Raw genomic sequence first — 15078 nt, 5'->3', positions numbered from 1 at the left:
GGTAGTTTAATAGAGTAAAAGTTTCTTATTTGCTTAGGTCACTGTCCAGCGTCATTACCAAGTGAAGTGAGATGTGTGTGGTTGGCGGGGTGGGGGGGTGGGGGGGTGGGTGCGTTCTGTGCCATTGAGTTATCCAGGGACCCAGTTCTTCCTCATTTTGATACAACCATCTGAAACATGTCCTCAAAATCACCAAGGACAATGATAAGGGAAGAGGATCACACAGAGAGATTTTATGGTCTATACCTAGAAGGGAAAAAATGCCGAGCCAGCCCAAATCTATCATGTGGCTCCTCTTCCCCTTGGAGGGCTGGGAAGAAGTGGGCCATTGACTCAGAAGGGTGGTAAGCAGGCCCCGGAGCCCGTGGGTGGGCTGGGCAAATATGTGGTCTCCTCTATGCAATTCTGCAGCTTCCACTGTGGCTTTGCCACAGAGGTCCCCACAAGAGCCTTCCCCAGTCTCCATCTTCTCATTAGTCATAACTGACAGTAGAATGCACTTTGACACATCGTACACAAATGGAGTGTAATTCTCATTTGTCTGGTTGTATATGATGCAGATTTACACAGGTCATTGCAATCATGTGTGCACAGAGGGTAACAATGTCCTCTTCATTCCACTGTCATTCCTACCCCCATACCTCTCCCTTCCTTCACTCCCCTCTGTCTAGTCCAAAAGACCTCTGTTCCTCCCCACCCCCCTTACGGTGAATGAGCATCTGCATATCAGAGAGAAAACATTCAGCCCTTGTTTGGGGGGCAGGGGGTAACTGGCTTATTTTGCTTAGCATGATATTCTCCAGTTGTATCCATTGACCAGCAAATGCCATAATTTCATTATTCTTTAAGACTGATTAATATTCCATTGTGTATATGTACCATATTTTCTTTATCCATTCTTCTGTTGAAGGGCATCTAGGTTGGGTCCATGGTTTAGCTCTTGTGAATTGAGTTGCTGTGAACATTGATATGGCTGTGTCACTGTCTTATGCTGAGCAGCTCTGCCCTATCTACCACATGATCCCTGCCATGATGTGTTACCTTACTACAGACCCATAAGCAACTAGATGACCAACCATGGATTGAAGCCTCTGAAACCATGAACCAAAACAAACCTTTATTCCTCATTAATCATTTATCTCAGGCATTTTGTTACAATAGCAGATGGTTGACTAATACAGGCTGTAACTTGGCATGATCATTGCTAAATTCAGCTCACCCCATTTCTTTCCTATCTTTCAGCCATTCAGATATCTTTCTTTTTAATTGCCTAATATTCGGGGTCTGGAACATCAACTTTATATATTTTGAGCAGGTTTATTTTTATTTTTATTGTTTCAAGCAGGAGATTAAATCCAGACTGTTATTCCTTCTTAGTTGGAAGCAAAACTCCTCCACTACTATGTATATATATACTGAGCAAATTACCTATGTTTCAGAATTTACGGCAGGTTTTTTCCTGTATCATGGATATACAACGTTGCTTTATAAGCCTGCATATATTGTCTTCTCCCTGGAAGGCTCATTATTTTAATTGACTTTTCCTCAGTTCGGAAAGTGTCAATTTGAAACCGCCACATGTCAAAGCACTTAGATCCTCTTCTGTTTGTTTTCCGTGGCAAGAAGCGATGGCGATCATTTCTCAGCATAGTGACACATCTTTTGAACAAATTTGTCAGAACAAGTCGATAAGCACAAAGGCTCTCAAATGCACTAAGAAAAAAGGAAAAGTGATGCAGACAGTCCTCCTGTCCACACGCAAGTTCACTGGCCTCACACGGTTGATTCTCTCTGTTCTCCGTCTGGATAGTGAAGGGAGACCAGGAATAATCTTACAGATTTTTTTCTGAGCCAGAAAAAGGTAAGACTGATTTGAGAAGGTGATCTGTTATGAATTCTTGTTGCCTGTACCTCCACTTGTCTGGCCTTACACCCACAGAAATGTGCCCACCATGTCCAGTCGGTCAGACAGACCATCTTGATCAAAGACCTCGTCACAACACTGACTGTCTATTTGAAGCAACCTGCGATAGAGATAGTAACAACAGAGGATGCTCCCAGATTCCCAGGGGAGAGAGAATCCTGGTCCTGACAATTCTTTTTTTTTTTTTTTAATTGTAGAGGGACACACAATATCTTTATCTATTAATTTATTTTTTATGTGTTGCTGAGGACCAAACCCAGTGCCTCACACATGCTAGACAAGCACTCTGCCACTGAGCTACAGCCCCAGCCCTGGTCCTGACAATTCTAAAATAATGCCTACAAAATGACATCTTGGAGAACTACTTTCAAATCTTTTTTACTAACAGAAAATGTTAACTAGGGTTATTTGAACATGCTCTTGATGTTCAAACTCTACCATATCAAAACTGCTATAGGGTCATGGTATGGCGGTGCATACCTATAATCCCTGTGGCTCAGGAGGCTGGGACAGGAGGATCGCAAGTTCAAAGCCAGCCTCAGCAATGGTGAGGCACTCAGCAACTCAGTGAGACCCTGTCTCTACATAAAATACAAAATGGGGCTGGGGATGAGGCTCAGTGGTTGAGTGCCCCTGAGTTCAATCCCCAGGACTTAAGGAAAAAAAAAAAAAAAACCTGCTACAGGGCAGATTGAATTTACTTAGAAAGGTATTTTGGTAAGTGGACCCTTAGGTTGAAACTGGAGACATGCTGATTACAAACCCTTAGCCCATAAAGAATTTCAGTCAGTGTCTCATCTTGGAAGAATCTGAGTATTTATGGAGAAGCCAGCTTCTTGAATGCAAATGTATAGTATGTTGACACATGACTTGTTTGGCAAACCGCTTTTCTATAAATGTGCCTCGGATCTATGGCAAGCTGTATTCGTTCAAGCCTTTTTTTCTCATCTGAATCCAAACCTATCTGAGTGCATCTGCTCATGCAGTTTGGAGAATCAGATAAAAAGAATCTAAAATGCAAAGCCTGCTGCTTGATGGCTTTTGTCTGCCCAGGACTCTTTCACATCCCTCTTCTGCTAAGAAAACAATTCTCCATCCTTAGTCAAGACCAAGGCTGATCCACGGGCACGCCCAGTGCACCATGAGCAGCCACGGAGGTTGAGTGGCCCAAGCCAGCTCAGAAGAGTCTTTCCTACTTTCTCCTTGAAGGAACTGTCAGGGGACAGTCTCGTCTTCTCTGTGGGGTACGATGTTCATCAAGGTTCACATTGATGTCAGGGAACATGTTATGGACCGAGTTAAGAAAGCTTGTGTGCAGAGGACAGAGATAGAAAGAGTATGTCACTTTCAATTGATTCCTTGTCTTCATTCCATATCCTTCTAGAAGTTTGGAAATAGGAACCAACAAACAAGTATATCTTACACTATTTGACACTGAGGGTTTTTTTTTTTAGGGGGGGGTTGAAGTGGGGGGTACCAGAGATTAAACTCAGGGGCACTCAGCCACTGAGCCACATCCCTGTTTTGTATTTGATTTAGAAACAGAGTCTCACTGAGTTGCTTAGCACCTCACTTTTGCTGAGGCTAGTTTTGAACTCTCGATCCTCCTGCCTCAGCCTCCTAAGCTGTTGGGATTATAGGCATGCACCACCACACCCAGCTTGACATTGAGTTTTTATCACTGGAGTTCCAATCCAAGCAGACAATGAAACCAATATATGAGTTTACTTTTTCATCTCAATTAAAGGCATTGCTAATTGTTTTAAACAATACTTGAGCAGGAAAAAAAAATTGTTACTCAAATCTAAGAGACTGGATATTTAAACAAGGAAAATGATTAAACAGGTGTTGGAATCTTATTACCCCAAATAAAATAGAATTAACACATGCAAAAATGAAGGAAGCCAGATAAGATCTTCTTGTCGATAAAAGATAATCATTTTAAAAATATCAAATACTTCTAATAATACAGTCCACATCATTTTATGTTCTTTGGATGGAGGATCTGAAATTGTATAAGACAAGAGAAAACAAAAATTATTCCAAGACATTTTCTTTGCCTAAAATTAAAAGAATAAAATAAAGAGCCATCGAATTTCTAAGTTTAAAAGAGTTCAATCACTTGTGCTTAAAAAAAAAAATTCTTAGAGATTGGGGAAAAACATTAACATAGCATCTGCCTTCTAGCATCTAGCATTTCAGGTAAAGCAATATTAGGAAAATATTCAACTTGTAGCTTTGCCAGTGAGAACTGGATGTCTTCCGTGCGGTTGATGAGTTAATATTTTCTCATAACCTTCTTGAAGGGCCTTTTCGCAATGTGTTAAAGTTTTAGATGTTAAGAAAAATGAGCTTCTTATTTTAAAAGCATATTCCAAGAAAGGGTTGTGGATTGATTTTAAAAACTAAGTAGTAGGAGATAATCTGAAAGTTGATTTTTATATTCTTGGTGTGTGGGGGGGGGTGCTGGGAGTTGTAAAGAATGATTAATGATATGTGGCTGGGGAGAAGGTAATATCCTTAATATCTAATGAGGTTATAGAAGTAAACAGTGAAACCCCATCCCAAATGAGATGGATAAAATATATGTACCGACAATTCAGCTGAAGAGAGAAAGAAGCAATAAACAGGAAAACTATGCACATAAATGTTCTATTGAAAGATGAAAATAGGGGGCTGGGGTGTAGCTCAGTTGATATAGCTGATATAGCTGAGGAGAGTGCTTGCCTGGCATGCACAAGGCCCTGGGTTCAATCCCCAGCACCACCAAAAAAAAAAAAAAAAAAAAAAGATATCCTTAAGTATCTGTCCAGTAAGTGCCTTTTTAAATGATATGGATGGGATAATGCAGAAAGTTAAGATTGCTGGGCTCTGTGCATCCATTTCACTCACTGATGGTTTGGCGCTGAGTTTCAGAAATATGCAGAACATCTGCAGCAGGTGATCCCCAAACCACATTCCCAAACCACATTTTAGAAAACTCTGCCTATGGATTTTGATAGTGAGAGCAGGCTATATTCTGTGCTGAGAGGTTGCAATTTCTCTTCTCCTTCTTAAAAGGCTCCATGGTAATTATATTAAAAGTAAATGCGCCTACCTTTTAATCTAGCAATGGAATTTTAAACTTCAAATTTTAGAATTTTAAAACAATATTTGTCATACATTTAGGGAATTCCCTGTTAGCTGTGTAAAGGTAGATGTCATGTGGTATTTGTCAGGACATTATCTATATTAGCAGTCATCTAGAAACACCCTCAGTATCCATTAAAAGCAAAATTGATTATATTAAGTCGTGTTGATCCAATAGAATACTATGCTACCATCTAACAAATGAGGTAAATCTTCAGTGAGTAATGGTGAAAAAATAACTTGAGTACCTAAATGTATATTGGAGGAATAATTCAATGTATATGGTTTGATTCAAAGTATAATGATTTATCTCTACATAAAGTCTGGAAAATTATAGATAAAACAGTAATGGTTCTCAGAATTTTTTGATATTTACATACTTGAGCAATATGTATGTGTGTGTGTGTGTGTGTGTGTGTGTGTGTGTGTGTGTATATATATATATATTTCTTTTTAATTTATTTTTTAAAAAAAATAAATGACAGTGGAATACATTACAATTCTTATACAAATAGAGCACAAGTTTTCATATCTCTGGTTGTATACAAAGTAGATTCATACCAATTTGTGTCTTCATGCATGCACTTTGGATAATGATGTCCATCACATTCCACCATCCTTGCTAACCCCCTGCCCTCTCTCTTCCCCTCCCACCCCTCTTCCCTATCTAGAATTCATCTGTTCCTCCCATGCTCCCCCTCCCTACCCCACTATGAGTCAGCCTCCAGTTTTAGGTGAACACAACATCTTTATTTTACATTTATGTGGTGCTGAGGATCAAACCCAGTGCCTCATGCATGCTAGGCAAGCACTCTACCAATCCCAGCTCAGCATTATATATCTTTAAAAGTTTTTTTTGTGTGTGTGTGTGAGTGTGAGTTTGTGTACTAGCGATAAAAATAATTTCTTTCAGGTACTCACATTCAAATCCTAGACCCTATTCATAGTTAAATAGAAGCATATTGGGTAATTAAAAAGCTTGGGTAAACTTGTCTCATGTCAAAAAGGTTTAAGTTAAATTTAAGAGCAATGAGGTAGACTTCTTCAGTGGATACTATAGGATTGGTCAAGCTATATTACAAAAGAAATACCTCATAAATAAATATGATTCTTCTAGAGATAGGCTCCAATTGGATTTTTCTTTTGACTGAATTCAGACTGTCTCAGGGGAGGAAAAATATTCAGTTGACTGGAATTGTAAAGCTTAAATCAAAGTTTATCAGAGATGAAATTAGAACATGTATTACCAGAAAATAACTATGCAGAAGAGAAGTTTCTCCGTGACTCATAAAAAGAACATCATAATAAAGCAAAATTAAACATTGATAATCTTTTTCTGAAAAAGATAGGCTTCATGGTGAGATGTCAAAAATTTATTAAAATTAAAAAAAAATACTGCACAAGATTTCATTAAAAGCTACAGCTCCAAGTTCAAGAGCAGAAAATGTCTTTCGCTTTTAAAATTTAATTTGGTTTATTATGAAAGAAATAATTAAAACATAATTCGAAATCGCTAACTTTCATCCTCTTAAAGTCAAACGGTAGCGGGATGGCTGGAGGGGAACCTTGGATTAAAAAAAATGATTCTTTAGGACTTATGAACTCATAGAAATTAACCTTGCATGGGAATTAGAGCGCAGTTCCATTTTAAAGGGGAGCAGTGTTGAATGGAAAATAGGAATTAAAGAAACAATCATCAGTGAATATGTGTACCCACTAAGAGCCCATACCGTAGACTTATGGGGATGGGTTCTAACTTAGTAGCAGTTACCAGATAACCAATCCATTCTAACCTCCAAAAGAGAGGAGAGAGAGAGAAAGAGAGAGAGAGAGAGAGAGAGAGAGAGAGAGAATTTTACCGTCACCTAAGAAGGAATTTCAAGGCACAGAGCTTATGGTGGATAGCAACTGAATTCAGGTATATTCAATATTCTGTACCTATAGGTTCCATATTTGTGGATTTCACCAACCATAAATCAGGTCAGAAAAGTATGGCGGGTGGGGTTGGCGATGGCAGGCTGGGGAGATAGCTGAGTGCTAGAGCACTTGGGTAGCATGTGGCAAAGTCCCACAGAAAATGTCTGTACCAAACATGAACAAACGTTGTCCCTTGACATTATCCCTGAACCATGTAGTCAGACAACTGTTTACATTGTATGGGCTATTATAAGTCATTTATCGATGATCTAAGCACACAAGAAGTGATACCCAGGTTGTATCCAAATACTGGACCCTTTTGTACAGGAACTTAAGCATCTGAGGATTTGGGTATTCTCAGGGGAGGTTTCTGCAAATCGTCCTCATGGATATTGAGGGAAGACTGTTCAAATGATGTCTGCAGGATTGTCTCGCCTGCCTTCGTCTCTGCTGTCCCTCACGCTGGTTTTATTCTGAGCCAGACTTTGTTCATGGGGAGTTGGTCAGTCAGTTTGCCATCACGGTAATGGAATACCCGAGATAATTGACTTATAAAGAGAAAAGGATTATTTAGGTTGACAGTTTGGGAGGTTCCAGTCCAAGATGAGATAGATTCACTGCTTTGAGCTTCAGATAGGCATGACAGATGGTGACAGCAGGGAGCATGTGGCCGAGCAAACTGTCCCCCTCACAGCCAGAAGCCGAAAATTAAAGAGAGTTCCAGAGTCCCCTCCGGGGACATGTCCCCCGTGACTATAGACCTTCTATGAGGCTCCTCCTCCTTCCTGTCAGTAGAGCCACCTGGAGAGCCAAGCCTTCATGAGACATTCAACTTCCAAACTAGAACAGGGAGGGAAAGTGACCCTCAGAAGTTTGGCTGCGCTCCAGCAGAAGTGTCTTTGCCCTAGAATTTGAACCTCAGCTCTCAGGAAGGGCTCATGTTGGCCCATGTGGGTTATCACGCCCAACCGTGGGTTAGGGAAGTTGGAGTCACATGAATAATGGGCCCTGCTAGGCCATGAGAACTGACTAGAGCTGGCCCTGAGGTCAAAATTAAAAAAAAAATCATCATAGAGCAAGACATAAACGAAATAAATAATTAGGCAGTTGATGCATATAGTGGAGAGATTTACATGCACAGTTCACACAGTGCAAAGAAATTGCTTAAGAGAGCCGGGGTGTGGGAGCACATGCCTGTGACCCCAGGGGGTCAGGAGGCTGAGGCAGGAGGATCGCAAGTTGAAAGTCAGCCTCAGCAATTTAGTGAGGCCCTAAGCAACTTAGCAAGACCCTCTCTCTAGATAAAACAAAATAAAAAGGGCTGGGGACATGGCTCAGTGGTTAAGCACCCCTGGGTTCAGTCCCTGGTATCAAAAAGAAAGATATTGCTTAAGAGGGCACCTAAGTCCCTCACCTGGGAGATGAGGCCAGCCTTCTTTGCAGAAGAGATGATTCAGCTGAGAAAGAGGGGCAGAGTCATGGGGTGTGTGAGAGATACAGGAAAAAGAGAGTAGGTCAAAGATTGGGGAGCCTCAGGTAGAAACTTGAGGTGAGTCGGAGCAAGGCACCTGAAAACTGAAACCAGGCCCTTCCACCTGAAAAACAGAGACCAGTGTGGTTCTCCCAGGACGTGGGACTTCTGGACTAGTGTGTCGTGGTGTTTCTCCTCCTTTTTCACCCTCTTCAGTACATCTCACAATTTCGCTGTGGAGAATGTGTCCTTCCACAATCAGGTACCTTCATTTTGAAGGCAGGTTCTGAGACACACAGGAAGGGGCCCCAGCCCGCAGAAGGTGCTGACCACTTGCTCTTGCTGGTCTTCGGGCTCTTTGTCAACTGGGAGGAGTGCCTGTCGATTTCCAAAGGACGCGTGGACTCCACCTGCCTCTTCTCCTCTGAAGGTCAGAAGTGGCCAGAGCAGACGCCCCAGCGGGGAGCCAGCTTCTGGGCCTGATACTTTGCCCCCCCCCATCCTGTGTGAATGGCTGGGTTTCTCCTTCTCCCTGGGCATTCCTGACACCCTAGCTATTTTGTTCTTAGAAGGGAGTCTTTTTGCATATGGAAAGAATCAATCAGTCAGACTTGGAGTTGGATAAAAAGGGATTGAAGGGGGGAAATGAAAACCTCTACCAAGGACTAACTATTGAGTAGGTTCTGTTTTAAAGGCACTCTGAATAACAAGACGCGGTGGACAGCTGTCCCTGGGAATGATCTAACAGGCACTGAATAAAAATATCAGGTAGGGGTCAGAAGCTGTCCTTGAGAGAGGCCAACAGCAAGGGCAGATCGTGAAAGACCATGGGCTTGGGACTCAGAAGTAAGTGGCTCGGTCACTTCTGGCCCATCAAAGTAAGGACATCGTGGCTTTTCTGAGCTTTTTTATCTTCATTTTAACACCTTTCTTGCCTTGTGGAGAGGATAGGATTAGTTAACGTGCACTAACCACTAACGTGCTTGGGTCTTGATGGATGGTTAATGAACGGCAATGCCCCACCCTCCGCCAAGGGCCTTCACAGGGGCCTAGGAGCAGGCAAGAGGTAAAACAGTTTCCACAGAAGAGTTGGAACTTGAACCAGCCCCTCAAAATTTGACTAAATATTACATCACATGTTAGATTTCTGTCACTATAAGCACACACCAGAGATCATCAACTTAAAATGCAAAAAGGTTATTTCCACCCACCGTTTCGGAGATGCCATCGATGATCCATGGTCCCCTGATTTTTGGCCTATGGCGAGGCAACATATCATGGCAGAGCAGAATTGCTCATCTCCTGGCCAGGTAGCAAAAGAGGAGGAAGTGACCAGGGTTCCACCATCCCTTTCAAGGTCCCACCCTCATGACCTCAAGACCTCCCAGTTGGTCCAGTCTCTCAACGTTTCCACCATCAGCACCAAGATGGCAACCAGGGCTTGGCCATGTGGGCCCTTGATCCAAACTATGGTGGCTGGGTCAGGACAAAAAGGGAAAATACTGTCACCAACTGTGGGGAAGAAGGTGGGAAAGTAAAAGGAAGGGGTAGGAGAGACAGTAAGTATTCAGAGAGTGCGTACGAGGGCAGATGGTCCAAAGGGAGTGCTAGGGCATGAGACGAAGGCGATACGTCAGGCAGAGCTTTGGAACACAAGCTTCCAGATGAGACGCCCTGCAATTGGAAAGCATATTCCCTCTGTCTGTATGCAGTTATTCCTTTGACGGCCAGAGGAACGCCTTCCCTAGATCTTAGGAGCGTGTTCCTTTCTCCTTCCAAAGAGCATGACTCCTGGTGAGTGGAGGAAGACATTGAACCTTCCAGAATATTTTGATAAGAAGAATGGGAAATGGTTTGAGCCTGTCTCCACGCTTTGGACACCACTAGTTGGCACTGATTTCTAATCAGGCAGCTTCTCCATGTTGTGAGATTGTGAGAAAATAGAAAACCCAGTGGTCCGTTTTCAGGAATCAGTGTTTAGCCTTAAATGTAAATTGGGCTGTAAGAAAGGCAGGGCTGGGGGAGATAAACCAGAGGGGAAAGTCACAAGCACTTAATGCACTCAGTGGCACCATAGCCTATTGTTTCAGTGAGCTGTTTCACTGCTGTGACTAAAAGGACCCAACCAGAACAACTGTAGAGGAGGAAGGTTTATTTGGGGGCCCACAGTTTCAGAGGTCTCAGTCCATAGAAGGCCGGCTCCATTATTCAAGGATCCAAGTAAGGCAGGACATCATGGCGGAAGAGTGTGGGCGAGGGAAGCAGCTCACATGGTGATCAGATGGCAGAGAGAGACTCAACTCTCCAGATACAAAATATGCATCTCATAGCCACCCCTGCAATGCCCACCTCCTCCAGCCACACCCACCACTTCAGTGACCACTCAGTGAATCCCTATCAGGGGATTAATTCACAGATTGGGTTAAGACCCTCACAACCCAACCATTTCTCCTCTGAACCTTCCTGCACTGCCTCACGGGTGAGCTTTTGGGGAACACCATATCTAAACCACAGCACCTCTGGTTGTGGCACATCAAAGTGCATGCACCTCAACAGCCCCTTGACAAATAGGAGGTGCAGGGAAGGGGTCAGTCTGACCCACAGAGAGAGAAATCTCTCTTTAAAAAAAAAAGATAATAGCTTAGTTTAAAAAGTAAGAACTATGCATGTGTCCAGAGGCCCTCCACGGAAGAAGACTTCCATACCACATGCAAACAAAGGGCAGGTGGGGACAACTAAAGGTATATTTCTTTAAACGACCCAATAAGAGACTTCAAAACCTAGGTGACATTGGAGAAAATAGAGTACCCTAATACCCAGCCAATGAAGAACGTGGGTGGAACTTTGAACACTGTGGGGTAAAATGCTGGTTGTCAACGCTCTGGGTGTGCCTGATCCTGCAAGGTCATCATCAAAGCCACTTGTCTATTTATTTATTTACTTATTTTGCTGTACCTTGTGTCTCCAAGCCCGTCTTCAGGGTGGGGCAAGTGAGTGTGTTCCTTAGAAAGTCGACAAGGCATTTTGCGAAATTACTGCTTCACCATCTTGTTTTAGATGAAATCTGGTAACTTCAGAAAATCCTCACTCTTGTCCCTAGGGGTCAGTAAATTCCACTAACCACACTTAGAGAGTCCCAGTGGGGTCCACTCCTGGTTTAGCGTTCATTGTTGATTTAATGACTTTTAAAAAAAAAAATGGACTTGATGACCTTTTACCACATTGACCTCGGAATATCATAGGCACCAGGCTCTGGGCACCAAGTCTCTCTAAAACATCCTCAGCCTTAACTTGCCAGAGCTTTTCAAAGTCCCCAGAGCCTGGAAGGAATCTCTATTTGTTCTGATGGGCCATGAAGCAGAACTCTCCAGATTGCTTTTCTTCTTCATCTTCTTTTTCTCTGCACCAGCATGAGCATGCCGAGCTCTGAGGCCTGGGAGAAATGTGCATTCATCTTTTCCTCCTAACTGTGCTGGACCCAGTGACAGGCTGGGACAGTGAAGTAATAAAAAGTGTGAAATCCGTGGGGTGGCTTCGCTCTGGGAGGCGGGGGTGTCTTCAGAGATTTTTAAACATAGAGTATAAAGAGGGGAGATCAGCGGAAAAGCAGCAGAGAATTTATGTGGCAGAGCTAGGCAGCTAGTGATCCATGAAGGGGTGAGCAGGGAAGGACGGAAAGGTCGACCAGAAGCCACCGGGCACCTCAGCTGACAGGCCCGCCCAGGGAAGATGGGGACTGGTATGTCAAAGCTTCCCCGGCCAGAGTAGCATCCCTCTGATGCTACTACAATCACCAGTCACACCTACCAGGTGGCCTGTGCCCTCCCTATCACTAAAACTGTCACAACCCCCAATCACCCTGGCCACTATAACATCAAGACCCTCACAAAGGACATTTGCTGAGAGCTATTCAAAGGGTAATGAACCTACTCAGGGGACAGGAAATTGAGGCAAAAATAGGGGACTCCGTTTTCTTAGAACGTTCCAACCCAATAGGAGACACCACGCCATTTTCTCTTGGAGGTGCTCCGTACAGCTCCTAGGCTGTCAATCAAAAACCAAGAGACTCTCTGGAAACTTCCCCAATAAAACTGGAGGGTAGGAGGGGTACACCGTCCCTCTCCTGTCTGAAAATTTAGAGAAATTTTAGAGAAAGAAAGTTTATTTGGGGACTCACAGTCTCAGACGTCTCAGTCCATAGAAGCTGGCTCTATTTCTTGGGACTTGGAGTAAGACAGAACATCATGGCGGAAGAGTCTGGTGGAGGGAAGTGGCTCACATGATGATAGGAAGCAGAGAAGGTGATTCCACTTGCCAGATACAAAATATATAACCCAAAGGCATGTCCACGGGGGCCCACCTCCTCCAGCCACACAATACCCACCTTCAGCGACCACTCAGTGAATCCCTATAGGGGATTAATTCACTGATGGGGTCAGGGCCCTCATAACCCAACCATTTCTCCTCTAAACCTCATTGCATCGTCTCATATGAGCTTGTGGGAGACACCTCACCTCCAAACCCTAACAATAGGCTTCTGCCTTTTAACAATAGTAAATTGTAAGAAATCATCTCCCCCTCCAAAACCAAAAGCCTATACATTTAATTAAGCTTATTTTCACCCAAGGAAACCATCAAACTTAAATTTTTACAAAGTCCATTATTATTTTCAAAATGACAGAATCATAGCAATAACCATCAGATGGGGGACCGTGACAGACTCTTTGCGTGACTGGATGGTTAGTTGTATGTCCTGAGAGAGGGGATGTCTGGTTGAATCTAGAAACAGGATAAAATTTCATAGAGCTCTATGTCACAGAATATGTGGAAGGGAGAGTGAAATCTGAATCAAGCCTTTTTTTTTTTTTTTTTTAGTTTATAAAACAGCACCAGTGTCAATTTCTTGGTTTTGACAAGCTATTATCCACCTGTAAGTTATTGAGAAAGAATCCAAGGCCTATTTGAGGGTGACATAGAATGGAAGCTCACCAAGTCAGAGGCTCTGTCTTACGTCAGAACCAGCAGTCCCTAGCAATGGGCCTGGTGTAAAGAAGGATCTCATAAACACTTTTGCAAGAATTAATATATTCTATTCTCTCGACGCTATCAGTGAGAAGTTTTCTACCTTTAGGATGATACTAAAAGAAACTGGTACTCACTTCAGGATACCAAGAAAGAAAGAATCTCCAGGAATCCATCACCAGTCAATGGGTAAATACAGGCTGTGAGTTACAGTAAGTTGGGGGATAACTATTAACTGTGATAACTAGAGTGAAGTAAAAGACGATGAAAAAAATTGAAATCAGATATACAATATGAACCATTCCTAAAACCTGAAGGAAAATACAAAAATCTAACCTTCACCAAGTCAGACCCCATTATGCCCAGGACTTATCCCAAGATCTCTGGGTGTGGTGACCTTTACCATTTCTTTCCTCTCCCAGAACTCTCGAACCAAAACATTGGAAAGCCAGATCTCCATGACTTTATTTTTCAGAAAAGTGAACCCTTTTAATGCTTTTAACCAGATATATATTTTTCTTCTTCTTCTTCTTTTTTTAGTTATTTTATTCCCTAATGCATCAACCCTGTGTTTAGGAGCCTCATCTTGTTCTTCCAGGATGGATCTCCAGGGATTGTGCAGAGCAAAAGAGCTGGCCCTCTGGGGTGTATGCTGCCTCTTTTGTGTAGCTCAGAGCAGGTTAGATAGAGGTGTTTCCCACGGTGAATCATGGAAATGCTGGAGATGCAAAAATGGGCACGATATGTTTCAGGAACGAGGAGGTAGAGTCGATTGGGAGAGAAAGTTTCATTGGAAAAATAGCAAATACAGTTTATCAGGTGGAGTTGGATTAGAAAATAGATCAAAAGATGCCAGGATCCTAATTATTAATTTTTCTGTCAGAACACAATGTATACATGCATGGAAATATCACATTCTACCCATAAATTTGCACAATGATAACATTTTAATTAGAAAATAACAAAAAACAGTGATTTTAAAGTAAGTGTTCTATTTTTTTTTTTTAAGGAGAAGAAAGCTTTACCTAAAGATAGAGGATATTTGTTCCACAGGAAGCTAAAATCTCTAAGGGTCTTTCTAGTTCCTTCATTCCAATGGATGTTTTAAATTGTAAAATGAATGATTAAGTGATGTTTCCCACCTTTGAGAATATAAAATAAATTCATAGAAAATAATGATGCCTGACTCGATCTAATACCAGAGAGCAGAGAGAATGGGTGAAGGAGACTGTCACCTGCATCCGGTGGGCATGGCTGTCTTAAGTCCTCCCTGCTTGCCATGTCACCTTCCATAACCCTTGGCTTCATGCTGGGCCACCCTGGCCACTACACTTGGTCTCATTTGTCATTCTGTTACCATTGCAATATTTTTTCTTCTTTTTTTTTTTTTGTACTGGTCACTGAACCCAGGGGTGCTGAACCATTGAGTCACATCCCCAGCCCCTTTTTACATATTATTTAGAGGCAGGATCTTGCTGAGTTACTCAGGGCCTCGCTAAACTGCTGAGGCTGTCTATGAACTCACGGTTCTCCTGCCTCAGCCTCCGGAGCTGCTGGAATTATAGGTGGTTGTTTGTTTATTTGTTTATTTTTCTTTCTGTCTACTTATTTTTCT

Source organism: Marmota flaviventris, chromosome 20, assembly GCF_047511675.1.
Source record: "Marmota flaviventris isolate mMarFla1 chromosome 20, mMarFla1.hap1, whole genome shotgun sequence".
In the NCBI taxonomy this organism is placed as follows: Eukaryota; Metazoa; Chordata; class Mammalia; order Rodentia; family Sciuridae; genus Marmota; species Marmota flaviventris.
Note: the sequence above shows the minus strand (reverse complement) of the source record.